Source organism: Protopterus annectens, chromosome 9.part0, assembly GCF_019279795.1.
Source record: "Protopterus annectens isolate FY-2018-M chromosome 9.part0, PAN1.0, whole genome shotgun sequence".
Classification (NCBI taxonomy): Eukaryota; Metazoa; Chordata; order Ceratodontiformes; family Protopteridae; genus Protopterus; species Protopterus annectens.
This window is the reverse complement of record NC_056743.1, coordinates 1,949,320,642-1,949,343,171: the sequence shown is the minus strand read 5'-3', so window position 1 is coordinate 1,949,343,171 and position 22,530 is coordinate 1,949,320,642. Positions and strand designations below refer to the sequence as shown.

Below are 22,530 nucleotides of genomic sequence, written 5' to 3'. Positions count from 1 at the left end.
CGGGACTGCAAGGGACCTTTTTCAACCACCATTAGAAGTAATAGACTTAAGTATACATACACAAATTGTTTGTGTCTTTCGGCTTTTCCCGGTTAGGGGTCGCCACAGAGGAACTCCGGTCCGCTAATGATTGGCAGTAGATTTTCACGTGCTGGCTTGCCGGGCCTAACGCACAACCTTCAACAAAGGAATGCCCGTTCACGCATGTCGACACAGAAGACGCTCTAACTGAGAATCGAACGTAAATATCTTCCGTAGAATGCCCGCAGGAATTGGAAAACAAGGGATGTGCTCTCAGTTTGGAAGAAAATGAGCTAAGAGAAGAGTTGCTTGATTTAATAGACAAAGACAGATATATTAAGATCAATGAGAGAAATGGACTGCAGAAGGTTAATAAAACCCATAAAGTCAGAAGTCTGATGAAACAAATGATCACGGTAGTTAGGGCTGTTCATAGAGCTCCATGCGAAATAACAGAAATAAACAGGATATATTACTGTGTAGCTAAACTAATAACTGATAAAGTTCTACCACAAGAACACAGGGTAGTGAGGGAAAGGAAGGGGAGAAATCGAATACCATCATGGAAGTTTCGAACAGAGAAAACTGTAAAGCAGTTAAGACAAGAAGTGTCACTGTTAGAAGAGTATAGAAGAGGGAACAGATCAACAAAAATACTCAGAAAGATAGATGTGATGAAAGCAATGCACAACATTATAACGGATCAGGATCCATCATATACTGTCACAAATAAACTAAAAATTTCAGCACATGCGGAAAAACTTAGAAGATACAAAAATAAATATAAAGGAAAAGTATGAAATAAGCAAATTATTGATCGACTGCCAATCATTAGTGGACCAGAGTTCCCTTGTGGCGACCCCTAACTGGGAAAAGCCGAAAGAAAAACAACAACATTGATGACCCAAAAAAAGTTTTATAGAGAATTGGGAAAAAAGGTAAAAGGAATTGAATGACTGCTAAAAAAGAAGAAATAGATACATTTAGTAGATGTATCTATGAAGATCCTGTGGAACATAACAAAGATGCTAAATGGATAGTAGAAGTAAAAGAAAGAAGTTTAAAGGAACAGGATATGAAATGGGATGAAGTAATAAATAACAGAGAGAGAGAGAAACAAAGTTAAGAAAAGCCTCTAATTGGAAAACCGCAGGCCCAGATGCAGTACCTAACTTGGCTGAAAGTGTTAACATCTTTGCACGAAGATTTATCCATGAATAAGAACTATTTATATCTGCACCCCGAACAGACACCAACCTGGTTAACAACAGGAAAAACATTGCTCCTACTTAAGAAAGAAATCTACCCTAAAAATTATAGTCCAATAACTTGCCTTCCGACAATGTATAAACTATACATGGAAATTGATGCCAACAGAGTTTATAGTCATTTAGAAGAAAACTCAGTTATGGAAGTAGAACAAAAGGGCAATAAAAGAAAGTCATATGGAACAAAGGCTAATTTGTTGTTAAATAAAGTCATAGTGGAGAACTGTAAAAAGGGGAAGAATCTAAGTATGGCATGGACAGACTACAAAAAAGCATTTGATAATATCCCACATTCATGGATAAAAGAGTGCTTAAAAACGTATAAGATGCACTCTACATTAATTGACTACATTACACTGACCATGAAACAGTGGCAGACCACTTTGGAATTAAGCCATGATAAAGGACAAATTATTATCCCAGGGATAAAAATTTAAAGGGGGATATTACAAGGTGACTCTGTCACCGTTCCTATTCTGCCTTGCCCTTAACCCATTAAACTGTTTACTCAACAGCTTAGACCATGGCTATAATCTGGCTCCTAGAAAACAACGAAGTGTAAAGATTTCTCATCTTCTCTTTGTCGATGATTTAAAACTGTATAGCTCATCAGATGTGGAACTGAAAGCACAACTGCAAGTTGTTAAAACTTTTTCAGATGATATAAGAATGTCATTTGGTCTTGATAAATGTGCAAAAGCAACCTTTAAAGCAGGAAAACTGTTAACACCAGAAAAACATCAGTTTGGGACAAGAATGTGATATAAAGGAACTTGAGCAAGAGGGAGTGTATAAATACTTGGGAATGGATGAAGGATCAACAATAAAACACAAACAAATGCGAATAAAACTTGGGAATACTTCAAAAGACTTAAATTAATCCTGAAAACAGCACTGACATCTAAGAACAAAACCCAAGCTATAAACCAGTTTGCTGTTCCTGTCCTAACTTACAGTTTTGGAGTGATTGACTGGCCCCAAAATGTGTTGGATAGATTAGATAGGAAAACAAGAGGGATGCTTCATGCTCACCAAATGATTTATAAAAATCAGTGTATATCAAGATTACATATTCCCCGTTCCGAAGGAGGGGATGGGCCTCCTTGAAACTGATTATATGTATAAATCTGCAATCGTGGGACTCCACACATCTGCTGACCTCACAAGACCCAAACATAGTGAAAGTTTTGAAACATGAGGAGAATAAATCTAAGATGACTTCTCTGCTTAATCTAGCAGAAGCATATCAGCTTCAAGCAGGAATGGAAATCAAACCAGAAGTAGATGAAAATCAGGCAGCAACTGAATGTGTCATGGTATTAGAAACCCAAAAGACTTGGAGAAATTAAAACAGTAAAAACAATGAGTGCCATGCTTAATAGTGCTACACTAATGATTGACTCCCTTATTATCAAGTACTAATTGTGCATTTCCAGAGATGTTATATTAACAGCGGTGATTGCTCTTTCTTTGAGGTTTCCATTTTCCGCAGGAGAGTGTGATATATGTAACAGAGGGGTTGGCAGCTATAGCTCTCAACTTTCCAGATTTTTGCCTTATGTTTTTTGTCTCTTCATAAACTTTTAGTTTTCTGGCAAATCACTGGCTAATTATTGAAGATTGAATTCAGAAAATAATGATAGAGATTTGAGTTTCAAACTCCAGACCAAAAAATTAATGCTGATCCAAAACCTTTTAATTTGATGTTGTAAATCTTCTTTCATTCCTTACTGGTGGGACTTGGGTTCCATCCTTGTAACTGACTTGGCCAATACACAAGCTTGAGCCAGCCAAAAAGCTCTCAAGCTAAGTCCTACCCATAGTGCCCCTCTCCTCCTATCTTCAGATCTCATTTGCCGCGTACTTCTCAAGACGTGCCAAGCCAGCTCTCAGCTAAGCAATAGAATTTTTGATATCTACATTGCTAAATATTTTTGTAGCCCTTTGTTTTCTTAGTGATAATACTTTTCTCTACCTTATACTTTGTGAGTTTTTCTCCCCTTTCGTACCCTTTACCAAAGTCTTAGTACCATTGTACAAGTGTGGGCGAAAAATGTCCAATTCTGATGGGCATCTTTCGTGCGTCTACTGTCTCGGAGTTTCCCACCTCCAGATACAACTTCCATGTGATCTGTGTAAAAAGTTTTGCTCTCGCACTCTGGCAGAGTGAAAGAATAAACTGATTCTGAAGGGTTTATTAAAACCCCCTTTATCTGAGGCCCTTTCTGATGCAGAGGTCTCACCACCCCTCAGGAAAGAAAAGAAAAAGAGAAGCCACTCAGTTCTGGCTTACCCAAATTCTACGGAATCGAAATGCTCTGACAGTATCTGAACCAAAAATACCTAAGATGTCTGCACCGACTATTTCGACTCCAGATCCTATGACTAGCGCTACGATGCCGAAGTTGGCTACCACGGAACTGACAACACTGATATCTGCTTCGGTACTGATAGTTACTTTGGTACCAGACACAATTTCGGCACCGACAATGACTTCCTTCATGGCTCCATCCTTGGTACCAAAACCTGAAATTTTGCCCAGGACCAAATACTCCCCTACTATCGACCCCTTCCTTAGACAACAGTATAGTCCTTTTCTTGAGAGACCTGACCCTTATTCCGGAGTATCAACACTGTCCACCAGGAGTCTTTCTGAAGTAGATGTAGTGAGGCTCGTCGATCAGCTCTTGGCAGCCAGAGGAATTCCGGCCCCTACCAAGACTTCCCTCCCACCTGGAGCTGAATGTTTTTCTGTACAGACTCCAACATATCCTCCTTCAACCTCTTTGCAGCCCATTGTATTGATGTCTACCCCGGTGCCTATGCCTTTGGTTCCTGTGATGTTCCCTTCCACTGTACTGGAGCTTACCCTCTGGACTTCGCTCCATTCGAAGCCGGTCTACCCTCGAGATCATGACTGGTCTGTTTGGCACCGTGACCCCTATTTCGGCGCCAATTTTTTTCTATGGTGCTGTCTACAGTTCCGGCTGTTCCTGCAGCTCCTAAGTCCTCTTGGGGCTCCTATCCTAGAGGTGGGCTCATCGGATGGGGGGGGGTGACCCCAGTTCTGAGGGTGTCCCTCTTAGTTCCAGGCTCCCATCCCTCTTTATAGGTTGGGCCTGCCTTCCAGGTGATGGAGAGGGTTCTTGCTTCTGCAAGCATGCAGTTGGCATCTCCAGCGTTGGAACCTGACCTTTCTCTTTCCTCTGGCATGCAGTTGATGCAGCCCACTATGCAGGGACTTCAAGCATGGGAGCAGCAAGAAACCTTGCTTCAGGACACACACTCATTGGAGTCCTCCCCAGAAGATCCCACTGAGGAGCCACCCCGAAAGAGAATGTGCAAAAGGAAGCACATAGATTCCCCTGAGGCATCTGTCACCGACTATACAGATTTTGATGAGGGAGAAGGGTCCCCACGGTCACCCCTGAAGATGTCTCATTCTAAGACATACTGGAGATCCTGAAAAAAGAGGGGCGACTGGAAGCCCATCAACCCTTCTACTGAGGAATCTGTATTCTTGCAAGCCTTCTGTACTCGAACATCTACTTCCTGGGTGACCCCTTCTGCAGATGAGCTGATTAAACTCATTGTGCAGCGTGCCTGGAAGGCCCCTGACAACGTTGAGCTGATTCCCCAGAGGCCTGATAAAATTCTTTCCCCACCAGAAGACCACCCTCACTGGTCCAAAGGTTTTTGGTAGTAGACTCCATGGTTGTGGCGACGGCCACTAAGAAAGAACTAGCGGAAGAAAGTTTGACTGTCCATCCTCTGAACAGGGAGTACTGGACAATAGACAGACTAGGGAAGCGGACTTGCACTTCAGTGACCTTCTCCATATGGACACTGAATTACATGGCACATTTTACATGTCTCCAAACGGACCTGATTACAGAACTTTCAAGTACTTTGGTGGGGGTATTACCTGAAGAGGTGCGAGATAGTCGCCTCTCAGCTTGCCACCCTAGAGTACATGTCTAACTCCTTTATGTGGTTGATAGCTCACACCGAGGGGGCAGCCAGAGTAGCCGCTTCAGGTGTTGTCATGAGACATCACGTCTGGATGGGCTTTTGTGACCCCTTCAAGTCTCCTTTGTCAGTGCTTCTGTTGATGAGTCTTTCTTGTTTGGCCCAAAAGTTAAGGACACATTAGCCAGGTGTGAGAAGGACGGAAAGACCCTATTTGCCGTGGGCATACATTTTTCGACCCCTCAATGATCCTACTCCAGGAATTCGTGGGGTGGAAAGATGTGGTTCAAGAAATCCCAAGAACCTCTCTGCAACACGCATGGCGAGCAGTCCCCTCGGGGCAGAGGGGGGAACTCATTAGGGAGATGCCCCTACCATGGCAGAGGGGGCCCGGGAAACCAGGTTTCCAGAGATTCTTCTCTGGTCAGCCCTATCAGCACTCCTGAAGAGCAGCCCGATTGCTTACCTCTGGAAGCAGTTGGGGGACATTTTTCCCTGCACCACTTAGCCTGGCAATCGATAACACCAGAAGCCTGGGTGCAGAGGATAATAACCAGAGGTTACCATATCCCCTTCGACCTTTCCTCAGACCTCTAAGGTGAATCCCTGATGTTCCACCTAGTCAGAGGGATGCAGCATTTTCAAGGAAAGATCGTCCAAGGCACTTGGTCCCCCTTAGCGGCCAAACTGCATATCAATATCCTAGAACTGAGGGCGGTGCTCTTAGCGTTGCAAGCATTGCAAGCACCCCTTCCGTCGGGGACAGTTGCTATCCAGTCAGACAATATGTCAGTAGTCTGGTACATCAACAAGCAAAGAGGAACCAGATCCTACCCTTTATGCCAGGAAGCCCTAAGAGTGTGGCAATAGGCGATCGCTTCCAACTACTTTCTACTAGCAATGCACATTCCTGGCAATTCCAGTCTGAGTGCAGACAAATTGAGCAGGAGCATTTTGATGCCTCATGAGTGGTCTCCCTGTAGTAGTGACTCAGATTTTTTGTTGTTTGGGCCAGCTTTGCTGCCACCTCTTTGCTTCCACCTTGAACCACAAATGCAGCAGCTTCTTCACCCTGATTCCCCTCATAGGAGGAGTCACTGTGACATGCTCTGATACACGATTGGCCCCCGGGTCTACTGCATGCCTTTCCCTCTATTCCCCTTATTCCACAGTTCTTGAAGAAAGCACAACGGCTTAGAAACAAGATAATCCTCATTGCACATTATTGGCCCCGTCAAGTTTGGTTCACCCCCAGTGGACCCTGGATCAAACCCCGGGACTCCTGTCTCAGCCGCAGAGACTGGTCCATCCCAGCCTTGACAGTCTCAAGCTGACCGCTTGGTATCTCCACTTCCGCTGATTGCCAATCAGATGAACCTATCCCCAGTCCGAAAGATTCTTCTGGCTTCTCATAAACCCTCCACCAGGAAATTCTATCACAGTAAATGGGCCAGGTTTGTAATTTGGGCTAAAGAACAAGGACTAGACTCACTTTCAATCCCAGTCTATAACACCTCAGACTGCCTGTTAAAAACCCTATTGAATATTGGATTTTGACTTGGGTCCTACAAACTCTAACCAGTTCACCTTTCAAATCTTCTGCCACACGTGACATAAAATTTTTATACTGGAAAACCTTATTCCTGGTAGCCATCACCTCAGCCAGGAGGGTATCAGAGTTGCAAGCGTTGTTTGTTAATCTCCCTATTTGATTTTCCATAATGAGAGAGTATCACTTTGAACTAACTCTTCCTTTTTGCCCAAGGTGATCTCAAATTCAAGTCTCAACCAGTCCTTTGATATACCAGTCTTTTTCTGAAAATTCTCTAATAAAGGTGAATACCGTTTACACATGTTGGATGTGCATAGACAGCTACATTTTTACTTAGACAGAACTAAATCCTTCAGAAAGTTGGACCAGCTATTCATAGCTTTTTCAGGCCCCAAATTGGGCAAAGCGGTTCCCAAAGTCATCTTGTCAAAATGGCTAAGAGATTGCATTACCTTTGTCTATCAAAAGAACAAATTAACTTTGCCTGTTAGAGTCAAGGGTCACTCCACTAGGTCAGTGTCCATTTCAGTGGCATTTCATTCCAGAGCCTGTATGGATGATATCTGCACAGCAGCCACTTGGGCAACCCCCCATACCTTTATCATGCATTACAAATTGGATATGGCCTCCAGGGGAAGAGCATCCTTTGGCTCAACGGTGCTCTAGAATATCCTTCCATAGGGTCTCCCAGGACATAAAGTAGCTGGGAACTCGATCCCATCGGTAAGGAGTCAATGAAGATTTACAGCATCAGGTAAAGAAATTATATGTTATCATAATGTTCCATCTGTGTTGTAGATCTTCATTTATTCCTTGCGTCTCACCCCCCTACCCCCTGCCTGAAGACTCCTGGGGGATCTTTTGGTCCTGTCTGCCTGATAGGGCATTTGCTCAGATAGAGCCTCCAGTGTCTCCATTGTTTCTACTCCGGGTGGGTAAACTCTATCTGAAGATAGGAGGAGAAGGGCACAATAGGTTGGACTTAGCTTGAGAGTTTTTTGGTGGCGCGAGGTTGTGTATTGGCCAAGTTGGTTCCAAGGATGGAACTGAAGTCCCATCAGTAAGGAATGAGTGAAGATCTACAACACAGATGGAATGTTATGGTAAGACATAACTTCTTTTTATTGACTTTCTAAGTTTCTAAGAGCAGTATTTAAAATCATCCCTATTTTCAGGTCTTTGTCCCCCCATTTTTATGGCTTTGTTCATATTTCCTGCTCTGTGTGATTGAAAGGTATGTTGGCAGCTTCCCATATGGGGGTGCTTCGTGCTGTGGAGGCTTGCCTCTCTGCAAAAAATAAAAGAAATGGAAAAAAAAGAGCTTTTGTGTGTTAAGTTTCACTCAAGTATGCTTTGTGCTCAGTGTTTCTGAGATGATCACAAAACCATTGGCATTATTTAGGAAACTAGTACTGCAAGCACCAAGCAGGTCTGTGATAGTGACTATTTAGTATTATGCATATATAACTATCACAGATACAAATGAGAAACAGAAACGTAGTACCTAACAGATATTAACTACTGGAAGAAAATTTAACACACTGTAAACTGCCAAAGTAGTCTGATTGTTATTACTATGCTCTATATTAAATCAATCTGTGATCTTCGTCATGATGATCACTGAGCCACCTTTTCAAATGGCCAAAGTGGGACATTTTCAGGACACACATCAGATTTTACAGGCCAACACATACCCACTGTCAGTAAAAAGGATAGAACTTTATTTTTTTGCCTAAATGAAAGCTTATTCTTGTAGCAGTTTAGTTGCTTATTCTGTTTCTTGTAACATTTAGATATTTTACATACAGAAATAACTATAGGGCATGTTTGTCAGAGTAATAGGTGTATTGTTGGCTGTGTAGGTTACTGTAGGTCATGTTTGTCACAGTAATAGATGTATTGTTGCCTCTGTAAGTTAGTGTAGGTCATGTTTGTCACAGTAATAGGTGCATTGTTGGCTCCGTTGTTTACTGCAGGTCATTTGTCACAGCAATAGGTGTATTATCGGCTGTGTAGGTTACTGTAGGTCATGTTTGTCAGAGTAATAAGTGTATTGTTTTCTGTGTAGGTTGCTGTAGGTCATGTTTGTCACAGTAATAGGTGTATTGTTAGCTCTGTAATTTACTGTAGGTCATGTTTGTCACAGTAATAGGTGCATTATTGGTTGTGTAATTTACTGCAAGTCATGTTTATCAGAGTAATAGCTGTATTGTTGGTTCTGTAGGTTACAGTAGGTCATGTTTGTCACAGTAATAGGTGTATTGTTGGCTCTGTCGGTTAGTGTATGTCATGGCTATCACATTAATAGGTGTATTATTGGCTGTGCAGGTTACTGTATGTCATGTTTACTGTATACATATTATGAGCACTACATTCCTCTGAATGCAGTGTACTGTATACATATTAGGAGCACTACTCTCCTGGGAATGCAGTGTACTTTATACATATTAGGAACATTACACTCCTCTGAATGCAGTGTACTGTATACATATTAGGAGCACTACACTCCTCTGAATGCAGTGTACTGTATACATATTAGGAGCACTAGTCTCCCCTGAATGCAGTGTACTATACACATATTAGGAGCACTGTGCTGCTCTGAATGCAGTGTACTGTGTACATATTAGGAGCAGTGTACTGCTCTGAATGCAGTGTACTGTGTACATATTAGGAGCACTACACTCCTGAATGCAGTGTACTGTATACATATTAGGAGCACTGCACTCCTGTGACTAGCAGTTGCTCAGCTGTGTATCTCCTTGCAGTTGCTGTGGTTTACATGCATATATTCAGGGATGTCAGTGCTGGTGTTAGGTTTGTTAAGTACTGCCCCCCCTGGGTATAATGTGTCAGCACATGTGTGTGTTTGTTTGTTTAATCAATCAATGAATCAATTAATTAATTAAATTAACCCCCACCTTTTAAGATTGTCTCACAACCCAAATTGAAGTTTAATGTCACTTTTGTCTTTGCTTGTCAGCGTGCATGCTAAGGGTGTCACGAGAGCCAGGCCTTCTTTCTCTCCCCTCATCTTCTACAGCAGGCATGTAACTCATTGGAGCTTAGTCACTAAGTGTTGAGAATGATTGAAACAAACAAATTAGTCTGAGGCACTGCTTAACATTTGCTGACGAGATGTCAAAAGCCATATTTTAAATTTTGTGGCGCGTTTCTTGGAGGTAATTCCCTGGTCATAAATAAAGTGATAACTTCTTCCCAGTAATCTCCTTATTTACACAACTGGCGCATATAGCTCTTTATTACCTACCTTAAGTGATATAATTCACAGAGTACTGCAGAGCCTTAAAGGCTTGTCAGACATTTGTTTATGTAGTTGATTCTCTCAACCTCTAAGTGTATTTGTCCAGCGTTTCCCCAACTTTTACGATCCTGCTGTAACACTTTGCCCCATGATGTTACTGACTTCTGCGCCAGCACTTCCGTTCATACTTCTTATGAAGGACTGCATTTCCCTCTGTCATTCCTGCATGTTCTGCTTAAATACAGGAAGGCTTTCCATGCAGCTGGCCATTTAGGGTCATTGCATCAGTCTTTATGGGATTCACTGTTTGTTGTTGAATTCTGTGAATGTTCCTCTTCGTATGTATGATGGTCCAAAACGAATGACTGTACTTACAGGATTGAAAACGTAAAAAAAATTCAGAGTAGAGTTGTCTAAAGTGCAGTTGCAATCACCAACTCAGTTTAAAGTAAGGGATAAATCATCATCTTTGCGCGTGAGTCTTAAACAAGTAGTCTTTCTCCATAAACACCTGTTGAGTTCTTATTTTCAACTGTTTTCCCTTCTTCCATGGGGAACTTATTAGCTGCTCTTTGAGCTAGTAGGTTTTTATTTTGGCTAATGTCGGTGTAGAAGATGGAGCTTGTGATCTCTGACAGGCCGATACCAGATGGACTTTATCTACCTTTATCTTGTCTTTGGTTATATCACGCCACTGGGAAAGTAAGTCTGACAAATCCTTGACTGTCTTTCCCCTCAGACCTTTCAGGTACATTGATAAAATGTAAGCTTTCTTGGAGCTGTCAATCTTCCAGCTCTTGTATTTTGTCATTTATTTCTTCTAAGGAGGCCATCTGGTTTTCATATGTATTTTCCCATTCTTCGGCTCTTCTGAATCATCTGGGTGTATTTTCAGTGCTAATTTAGCCTTGTGTATTCTAGCATTCCTTTTTTAATGTAGTTCAAAAGGGCATCCCTTATTTTCCTGATGTCGGGTCAGTTTTCTGTCCAGTTTCTGTCCTGTTTTAATTGGTGTGGTTCACATGTGGCTGCTGGCTGGTGTGGTTCACACATGGCTGATGGCTGGTTTCCACCCTCTGATTGTAGGCAGCACTAATATTCAGTTGTATTCCGTTTTTGCTTTGATTTTCTTCTTTTCAACATCCAGCTTCTTTCCTCATTTACTTAGTGTTTCTTTTGTTAGTTTATAGGTCAGTGGTTTGGCAGTAATATTGCAATCTCCTGGAGTCAGTACAGAGAGCACGTGGAATGCTGCCTTCCCCGTTTAATGCCGTACTGGAAGTGCAACTTAGAATTTCTTATTCTGTATAAGTAAGTAAGTAATGTGTCTTATGAATGTCTCCTTCAGAAATGTGAAAGAACAAGAATGAAAGGTGCAGTGGACAAAATCTTCTCAGTGTAGTAATCCAGTGTGTTCTCATTCTGAGTGCATGGAACGTACAGATTAAAGGAAGGAGACTGCATTAAAATGTCATCTTCTGTTTGTGTGATGTGGGATGAAAAATCCTTGGATAAAGAACTGTATCATTATGGCAGCCCTTAATGAGTCACCATTTGGGGTTAGAATAGATTAACTCCTTAAGATAAACAGGGGCAGCGTCATTGTACAGATAGCTTTTTATTTTATTAGATGCTGATCTCTGTAAATGTATGTGCAAGTCTGCTGAGTGTTTGTCTGTTTCATGTAGAAGCAAAACCAGGTGATAATAAACAGACAGGTAGGCAGTTTTACCTATATTGTAGAAACAAATTAAGGGCCATGTCCCATCGTTGTAAAGAATTCCTGCTACTAGAAGCTGAATTATTGCTCTAAAAGAATACTGCAGTTAAGGGGTCGGTGCGGTGTTACATTTCAGTTACTTGATAATTTTGGTAAATGTACATATAATTAATAGCCTTATTGAGTGTTTGGGGGTTGACTGCGGTGGTGGTGCTGCGGTAGCGTTGTCGCCTCACAGTTAGACGTTGCCCGTTCGATTCTCAGAGTGTCTTCTGTGTAGCGACATGCGTGAATGGGTGTTCCTTCGTTGAAGGTTGTGCATTAGGCCCGGCAAGCCAGTACGTAAAAATCTACTGCCAATCATTAGCGGACTGGAGTTCCGCTGTGGCGACCCCTAACCAGGAAAAAGCCGAAAGACACAAACAAAAATACAGAAATAACTATTTTATGCAACTATTACATGAAATATGGGACATAATTATATCCTACAATCTCAGGACATTTGCCATTTTAATATTTTTGGTCAGGATGCAACTGCCTAAAAAGGGACTGTTCCTCACAAAGTGGGACAGGTGGTAACCCTAAGCAGTAGCATTAGCTATATAGATTATATCCTGCCAGCTTCAGGGCACCTTCAGCATGCTCAAACTGTCAGGCAGCTCGAGCTGAGCTGTCTGAAACACAAGTGTGGGTGCCAAATCCTTCAGAGCTTTACTGCACCTGAAGGGTACACTTCTGTGAGGCTTTTGAGGATCAATGGTTGGCTTGTGTTGTTTTTTTGCTTGGCAGATAAGGTCCAGTTGGGAGGAAAAATATTTAATAGTTTTGTTTATTTTCAACACTTTCCTGTTGAAAGTTTGTTAAAACACAAACTCCTAGGTTTAAAATGACTGTCATGAGACTGTACTGTACTTTTAAATGGGATCACTCTTTTTTTTTTTCCTGTCAGTTTAAAATGTTTTTAAAGTAACTGGAAACCATTTATTTTCTGTGGAGAAATTGAGTCTGTTTTACTTTGGGGAGTTGAGAAAGTGTTTTAAAGTGCTTTTTACTTTGTCTTTCTGTTAAAAAAAGATTTTTTTTGTTTTTACTAGCATTTATTTGCTGCTTGCTTTCTCCAGGAAAGAGGCGCCGTTTTTGGCTTGAACATGGAACAATTTCAGTCACACAGTCAGTCCTTCCTCCAGCCACAATAAGAAAAAGTTAAGCAAGCAGCCTTTGCCATCACATCAGGCTACCAGTTTGACTCATCTGCAGGTGGTTGACTCTGCTGTGGCCGTTAATTTTACCTCAAATCTCTCATTTACCCCAGATCTCAGTGGTGTAGCACCTAGAGCCACTGTGGACTGGGAGTTGGTCACATCCTCACTGTCTGTTGGGGATCACGTCAGTGGGCCAGGGAGAGTCCCTCTTGTTGCTCCTGGGAGAGGGATCAGAGAAGACTCTGTTTTGTCAGAATGGTTGTGCTCATCCTTGGGGAAGCTGCTGCCATTAGTACCACTGTTGGTTCCATTTTTCCTGTCAAAAAGAAACTGAAATCTAAACATGTAGCTGCTGCTACTCCTAAGATTTCCTTAGGAGTGGTTTAGTGGTCTGGCTAAGGGTTTAATTCAGACTACTGATCTTTCTTGTGAAGTGGTTTCTGGTAAATTAAAGAAGTATACTACCTATCCCGAAGTGGTTTCTGGTAAATTAAAGAAGTATACTGCCAATCCCGAAGTGGTTTTTGGTAAATTAAAGAAGTATGCTACCTTTCCCGAAGTGGTTTTTGGTAAATTAAAGAAGTATGCTACCTTTCCCGAAGTGGTTTCTGGTAAAATAAAGGAAGTATACTACCTTTCCCGAAGAGATCCAAGATTCTGAATCTGGGTAAGAGGAGGAAGGGACAGATGCAGTGTTTTCTACACAGATCTCAGATTCTGACTCTCTCTCTGTGGAAGGTTCTCTTTCTCCGAGACTTTTTTCTAGAATGTGCCAGTGTTTTCAGTAGGAGAATGCTGAGAAAATTTCTCAGTCTCTAAGAAAATACTATGAACTGTTAATGAAGGAATTTTCCAGTGCCTACACCCATTGCTCCAGTTCTGTTAGCTGTGTAGGATGTGTGTTACTGCCTGCAGTTTTCCTGACAGCCAGCCAGCTGCCCCTAAAAACACAAATATGTATAGTGTTCCTTAATCGTTTAAGTTTTTATATACTCTTTACAGACCTGATCCAGCAACTTTAGATCTGATGTTGTTAATCTTCACCTAATCCTTGATGGTGGTTTCAGTTCCGAACCCTCGGAACCGACTCGGCCATTATTTTCCAGCTCGTGCTCTTCAAACTCTCAAGCCTGGCTCTACCCATAATGCTTCTCACAGAGATTACCTCAGATTTTATTTGCCGCATCGCAGACCAGATGTGCCTTCATTATCTCTCGAGCCTTGGTGAATTTTGTGAGTTATAAAACTATTTTATAAAACTTTTTTTTATATATTCTTCTAGTAGTTAACTTTATCTACTTCTTTAAGCTACCCGCTCCTCTTACTGTTTTCTTTTCTTACCGTGAGGTATTTCCTTTTGTTTACCATTGTTGGTAACCTCTTCTCTTAACCCTTTGAGTATCCGTCACCATTGTTGGTATATTCTTCTAGTAGTTAACTTTATTTCTTTAAGCTACCTGCTTCTCTTAATGTTTTCTTTTCTTACCGTGGGGTATTTCCTTTTGTTTACCATTGTTGGTAACCTCTTCTCTTAACCCTTTGAGTATCCGTCACCATTGTTGGTATATTCTTCTAGTAGTTAACTTTATCTATTTCTTTAAGCTACCTGCTCCTCTTAATGTTTTCTTTTCTTACCGTGGGGTATTTCCTTTTGTTTACCATTGTTGGTAACCTCTTCTCTTAACCCTTTGAGTATCCGTCACCATTGTTGGTATATTCTTCTAGTAGTTAACTTTATCTATTTCTTTAAGCTACCTGCTCCTCTTAATGTTTTCTTTTCTTACCGTGGGGTATTTCCTTTTGTTTACCATTGTTGGTAACCTCTTCTCTTAACCCTTTGGGTATCCCTGTTACCATTATTGGTATTTTTTCTTCCTTTTGAATATGTCTGACAAGAGACCATCTCCCATGAAACCTAAGGGCCCTTCAGGTTTCAAAAGATGTAACGAGTGTGAAGAAAAATACCCAATTCAGATGGCCATACCTTGTGTGTGTATTGCTTAGGCATAATTCATTTACAAGAGAATTGTGCTATTTGTCATTGTTTTTCCTCTCGTACCTTAATGGAAAGGAAAAATAAGCTTTTGTTGAAAGGCCTATTAAAATCTCCTTTCGATGAGGCCGTTTCTAGATTAAAAGAGAAAACTGTGGAAGCGGGAACTTCGGAACCGATGAGAAAAATTTCTAAAACTTCCTTGGCTCTGAAAACTTCTTCGGCACCAGGAGAATTGCCAGTGCCTAGCAAGACACTTTTACAACATTCTGATGCTTCGGCCTCGGCTCCGTCTGAGCCATCAGTACCTAGGACTTTAGAATTACCTAGGGCACTGAGAACGATGTAGTCTCCTTCTTTGGACCCTTTTACGGGCACCCCATTTGTGGAAGTCAGACGGTCCAGATCTCCTTCCACAGTTTCAGTGAGGTCTACTGAAAGTTTATCGGATCAGGACATTATGAGGTTAGTGGACTAGCTCCTAGTGGTAAGAGGATTAACTTTTGTTCAGAGCCAAGCCGGCATTGAAACTGCTTATTCCACCTCTACTTACACTCCTCCTCCTCCAACTCTACCTGAGCCCTTGGAGTCCTCGGTTCTGACAGCCCCGGCTCCGACTGAGTCAGTTCCGACAGCTTTCCAGTCTTCGTATCCGACAACAGCCTTGATTTTTTCCAGATCTTCTGCACAGGGTACTCCCGCGGTCGGGACTCGACGGTTAGTTCTGGGATACATGATACCTTTTTGGCTCCGTCTGAGCCTTCCATGCCTCTCGGAGCATCGGCCCTTGTAATTCAGACTCAGGCTCCAGGTGTGGAGGCGGTCTTCTCGGTGCAGGGTGTGACCCCAGTTCCGAAGTAGTCCTTTACAGTACGGTGCTCCCATCCCTCTATGGGGGGGGGGGCTGCCTTCCATATCATGGAGAAGGTACTATCCCTTGGGGATTCTCAGTTGTTGCCTTCCCTGTCGGGGCAAATATCTTCCCCTTCCTCTAAGCCGGAGCTGCCATTGACCTCATCCCCCAGACAGTGGGTGCAAAAGCCACAGGTAACTCCCACCCTGGTGGTTACCACTTAGGATACTTCTCCGGAACCCCCCCCCCCCCGAAGAAGTCCCTGTAAAGAGAAAGTGCAAGAGGAAGCACCTTGACTCCCCAGAGGAATCTTGCACCGAGAATACTGACTTCGATGAAGGTGAAGGTTCCCCAAAGTCACTCCTGAAGATGTTTCCTTTGAGGATATCCTTGAAATACTGAAACAGAGGGGTGACTGGTCGTCTGCAAAACCTTCAGCAGAGGAGTCAGTATACCTGGAGGCTTTTTGCACCCAACCCTCCACTTCTTGGATTTCTCTCCATCCGCTGATGAACTTGTAAAATTGACAACTCAGCAGGCTTGGAAGATACCCAACGCCATAGAGCCTATTCCCAAAAGGCCTGACCATATTTTGTCTGCACCAAAGGAAGGATCACATTGGTCCAAAGTAATCCCCGCTGATGCCGTGGTGGAAGCAGCCACCAAAAAAGAACTTGCAGAAGTGAGTCAAAAACTATCCATCCTCCTAACAAGGAGTCTAGGACCTTGGATAGATTCGGGAAACAAATTTATAATTCAAAGACCTTTGCGTTAAGGCCGTTGAACTACATGGCACATTTTACCAGGTTACAAAGCGATTTGATTAAGGAACTTTCTAACACTCTGGCAGGAGCAGTTGCTGTGGAGGTTCAAGATAGTCTCCTCCCAGCTTGCAACCCTTGAATCCATTTCCAATCCATCTATGAGGCTCATAGCACATGCAGCCGAAGGGACATCCAGAGCAGCAGGTTCAGGCATAGCCATCAGATGGCATTCCTGGATGGGCTTATGTGACTTCAAGGAGCCATTCAAAGCGTCATTTGTCAATGCACCTTCTGGTGGATCTACTGTTTTTGGCCCAGACCTTAAAGAAACTTTGACCAGAAGTGAGCAAGATGGCAAGACCCTATCTGCCGTGGGCATATGTTTCTCTACTCCTCAACAACCCTACTCAAGGAATCAGAGGAGTGTGAGACTATGGTTCAAGAAATCCAAAGGGCCTTTCTATGACTCACGTGGTAAATACTTTCCCCAGGGCAGAGGGGGAAACAATGGAAGGCACTGCCCCAGGGGCCAGAATGGACCACACAGTTAGAGGTCCAGGGAATCTTTCTCCGGTACTCCCCATCAACATCCCTGAAGGGGTGCCCAATTGTCTTCCTCTGGATGCAGTCAGGGGGCGATTTATCCCTGCACCTACCTGCCTGGTAATTAATAACCTTGGACAAATGGGTGCTCGAAATTATATCCAGAGGTTAGTGAGGCGCTTTCGCAGCCCCTGACACCCGCTACCTCAGAGCCACAGGCCACTTCCGACTCCCACGTGGAGCCGACTGGGCCTCTGGATACTCAAGGTATTGGATCCTTGGAAACTATTCCCTCAGATGGGTCCAGAGCCACTGTGCAGGCATCGGCTTCTGAGGGTGTTTTCAGACCTACACTGTTATATGTAAAGTCATCTTCAGCTTCAAAGCCAAAGATTAAAGCAACTCTAAAGACAAAGAAACAAGTACAACATTCTCCAGGACAGACTTCCATGCCTAAAAAACAGATGCTCAAAATGGCCGAAGACCTTATTACTTTGATCAGGGGTCCCCATCCCCCTCCTGATAAGAGGCCTAGGCAAGAGACAGAATATGAATCTTCAGATCAGGTTTCCATTCCTCCTCTGATCAGGACTACTCTTCCTCCCTATGAGGATTCTGATGCCGAAGAACTTTTCCTTCAGCTTCTCCTCCTGAAGATTACTCCTTTGGGGAAACCCTGCATACCGTGAGGGAGTACTTTCATTGGGAGAGCCAGGATTATTCAGAATCTAAGAAAAGTCTCAGAGATTTTCTTTTACATCCTCAGACAGGCCCCTTGTTATTCCCCCTGTTCTGGACATTTTAGATGATGTTTTTTCAGAGTCCGGCCTGTCTCCAGACTCTATACCCCCTGCACCTGTTAAGCCAGACAGACACTACAGGGTCCCAGATTCCCATAAATTTCTATACAAAAACCCTGCTGCTGACCCAGAAACTATATCTCGAGGTCCTAAGGGAGTCCAGGCTTCCACTGCTAAAAACCCTGTTCCCTCTGATAGAGATTCAAGGGCACTGGACAGATGGGAGGAAAAAGTTTACACTTCTGCTACTTTGGCTATAAGGGCTTTAAATTGTCAATTTCATATGCTTAAATATCAGCAATACTTAATGTCATTATTAAGACAGAAAATGTTGCCTAACTCTGAATGTCCAGAAAACAAGGAAATGCAGGATTTATTGCATGCAGCTGAACAAATGGGAAAACATACTTTACAATGTGGTTTTGATTCTTTGGAGGCCTCTTGTAGGGCCGCTGTAATGGAGGAGGCATGCTTGGTTAAAGGAACAGAATCTGCCTGATGATGTTAAAGCAACATTATTAGATGCTCCATTACAGCATGATACTTTGTTTGGTGTTAAGGCAGAAGAGGTGTTAAAGAAAATGGAGGACAAAGCGAAATCTATGCAGACAGTTAAGGATTTCTTACAGGTACAGCCACCCAGATTTAGCAGGAACTGGCCTTCAAAAAATTGGTCCTTTCCAGTGTCAGATAGGCCACAAAGAGGCAGATACAGACGCCCTAGAGGCAGATCCCAGCCCCAAGGCTCATACAGGCCTAAACAGTGAGGTGCTTCTACCTACAAAAGTGGAGAAGACAAATCTCAACCTTATAGGAAACAGTCCCAATGATTTTCCTCTACCAGTACCAAGCACTTATCTTTTGGAGGCTCCCTTGGGGGGAAAACTAGCACTTTTTTCACAAAACTGGCACATGATCACTCAGGACAAATGGGTCTTGAATATAGTGTCTCAAGGTTACAGGTTCCACTTTCACACCCTGCCAAAGGCAAAAGGCATGCCAGACCTGACACACAATCAATGGGCAGAGGCACAAAAGCAAATTTCATCCCTCATGGACATGAGGGCCATTCAGCGAGTACCACTACAGGAGCAGGGACAAGGATTTTACTCACGATTTTTCTTGGTACCCAGAAAGGACAAAGCCTGGAGACCAATACTGGACCTGTCTATTCACAACACTTTTCTGGACGTTCCAAAATGTTGACTCTGCAACAGCTTCTGCCCATGCTGGGCAAGAAGGATTGGCTTGTAACCTTGGACCTAAAAGAGGCATACCTGCATGTCCCAATCAGACAATCTTGCAGAAGATACCTCAGATTCATAGCTGGCTCGATACACTACCAATTCTCTGCACTGCCCTTTGGCTTATCTACTGCGCCCAGGGTCTTCACAAAATGCCTGGCACCAGTAATTGCTTTTTGCAGACAAAGAGGAATTCAAATATATCCCTACTTGGACGACTGCCTTATTCAAGCAGAGAAAAAGGACATTCTGCTAAAGCATCTGGCGTTTGTAAAAAAATTGTTAATTTGCCTAGGGTACACAGTAAACGAAAATAAATCAAATCTGGTACCCTCTCAAGAGATAATATTCCTGGGAGCAAGCTTAAATACAACTGCCCAGATGGCTTATCTCACGCCAGACAAACAAAGGCAACTGACTTCTTACTTTGAAATGTTGGCAACAAAAACCCAGTTATCTGCAAGAAAAATTCTGCAGGCTTTGGGCTTCATGGCATCCTGCATTCTGTTAATTCCATATGCAAGACTGCATATGAGGAAACTTCAATGGTATCTAAAAAGTGTTTGGACTCAACATTGCCACAGCCTGGAAAAACTAATTACCCTCATTCCCTGCCTGCAACAGGAGTTACGATGGTGGGCACAGGCCTGTCACCACAACAAGGGACAGCCTTTCACGTTACCCACTGCCAGGCAGACAATAACAACAGATGCATCAGATTATGCCTGGGGGGCCCACATGGCACAAAAATGTATTCAGGGCACATGGCCCACAAGCCAAATGCATCTTTATATCAATCTAAAAGAATTGCTGGCTGTCCAGAATGCCCTGACAGCTTTCAAGGATCTGCTTCATCCAGGACAACTGCTGATAAAGACGGACAATACTACAGTCATGTGGTACATAAACAAGCAGGGAGGCATGCATTCTTGCCCTCTCTGCAGACGAGCCATGATTTTGTGGAATACAGCATTGACTTATCAAGTACACCTGCAAGCACAATTCCTGCCAGGAAAGACAAATAGTCTGGCAGACGAACTAAGCAGAAACCTCATGGATCCTCACAAGTGGAAACTCGATACACAAATCTTCAGCATAATAACAAGGAAATGGGGATGCCCAGACCTAGATCTATTTGCCTCCCCTCTCAACTACCAACTACAGATATTTTGTACAAGGACTTATCACAAGCTAGCATGGAAAGTGGATGCTCTATCATTCAGCTGGAAAAACCTTACAGTATATGCCTTTCCTCCACTACCTCTCCTCCCCAAGGTACTCCTAAAGGTCAGACAAGAGAAGCCAATAATGATCCTGATTGCCCCAGACTGGCCACGCCAGCACTGGTACCCAATCCTAAAGAGCTTGTCTCAAGGCCCAGCCTGGACATTACCTCAAATTCCTCATTTACTGACCCAACAAAGCAATCGGATACTGCACAGCTAACTCAGAACCCTAAATGTGGCTGCATGGCGGATAATGTAACCATTCAGGATACACCTCTCTCCAAAGCAGTTATGGATGTTATTCTGATGGCCAGGAGGCCCAGCACCAGAAAATCATATGCAGAAAAGTGGAAGAGATTCTGTGCTTGGAACCAGGCACAAGGAATTGAAATGCTTGTACCAAATATTCCTCAGATTTTACAATACCTAACTAAGATGCTGGACAAAGGCCTATCCTTTTCATCGATTAAGATACATGCCTGTGCCATTTCAGCTCATTACAATATGGACCCACCTATTTTTTCACATCCACTACTAAGACAGTACCTCAGAGGGGCCAAAAACATAAGAACCCCCAAGAAGAGCTCCAATACTTGCATGGGACCTCAACTTTGTCTTGGAAGAGCTCACACTGCCTCCTTTTGAGCCAGCCAATACAGCTGAGATAAAATTCTTATCATTGAAAACAGCTCTGCTCCTAGCAATAACTTCAGCAAGAAGAGTCTCAGAGTTACAGGCATTAATGGTTGTGGAACCTTTTATCATTTTCCATCCGGACAGGGTTTCTCTAAGGACGAACCCAACATTTATGCCTAAGGTAGTATCCAGTGTGGCTCTCAATCAAACCATTCATTTGCCTATATTTTATCCAAATCCCCAGAATAAAGGGGAGAGACTTCTGCATTCTTTGGACATACACAGACAGCTACGCTTCTACTTGGACAACACTAAAGCTTTCAGAAAGACTGAGCAACTTTTAGTGGCATATGCTGCAGGATCACAAGGAAAGGCTATCTCAAAGCAGACTATTTCAAAATGGATAGGACACTGCATTCGTTTCTGCTATTCACAACATGGCAAATCAGTGCCTAAGGGCATTAGGCCACATTCGACCAGGGCAGCAGCCACCTCAGCAACCTTCCTCAGAGGAGTACCAACCAAAAATATTTTGGAGGCTGCAACTTGGACTTCATGCACACTTTTACAAAGCACTACCACTTACCTCTTTACTCTAAATCCAGAGCAGGCTTTGCCACTGCAGTTCTGCTGACCCTTATGTACAGTCAGCCTCCTCTGATAAGCCCTCACAGTTATTACTGTCTTCCAAATTTTTGCCTTCTGATAAGGTTAATAGGGCTGTGGAAAGGCTCTGCAAAAAAGTTTACAGTGCTGTCACTTTATCCGTTAGGGCCATCAACTACTAGACTCCTATGATCAGGTATTTTGGCTGTCCTCTCAGGTTTCTAAGGTTGTTTCTGACCTTCTTGACTCTGAGGTGATGGCTTTGGCTCTTTCCCTTCTAGGCTTCTCTTCTCAAGTTGCCCGCCACTCTATGAAATGTAGCTGTGATGCAGCTGATGCCTATTCCAGGGCTGTTGCCTTTGGTTCAGTTAGGAGACCTTATTCTTTGCTTTGTCTTTAGGCTTTGCCTGATGACATTAAGGCCAAACGTTTAGATGTTCTTTTGGATAATAAAAAAAAAATGATGTTATGTGATCCTATCTCGCCTACATTCTGAATGATGGGTTCGGAGCCGATCCCTCGGCTCCGACTCGGCACGCTTATGCCAAAGAGCGAAGTCTCTTATTGGCTGAGCTTACTATATCCCAGGATGCACCACCATCAGTCCCCCAGATCTCGTTTGCCGCTTAACTGCAAGGACGTGGTCTCGAGCTGGCTGGGCTGAGTAGCTTTTATTAACTACTTTTTCTGTCAGTTTTTGTGCTTGTATTTCACAAAAGCCGTTTTAACGGCTATTGCTACCTTTTGCTGCCTATTGTGTTCGATTGAGTAGTGGAATTTCTTGTGTGTGACTGGGTAGAGTTTGTTTTGGCCCCCCTTTCAATCCAGGGCCTTTTCGGTCAAACTTTATAACTGAATTTTTAGTGTTTTA

The 22,530-nt window shown here is 43.0% G+C and overlaps 1 protein-coding gene across 1 annotated transcript in view; it reads left to right on the top strand.

The window, feature by feature from the left end:
• Positions 1 to 22,530, top strand: part of KRI1 (KRI1 homolog) — a 1,261,256-nt gene that overhangs the window by 125,336 nt on the left and 1,113,390 nt on the right. The window lies entirely within an intron of this gene.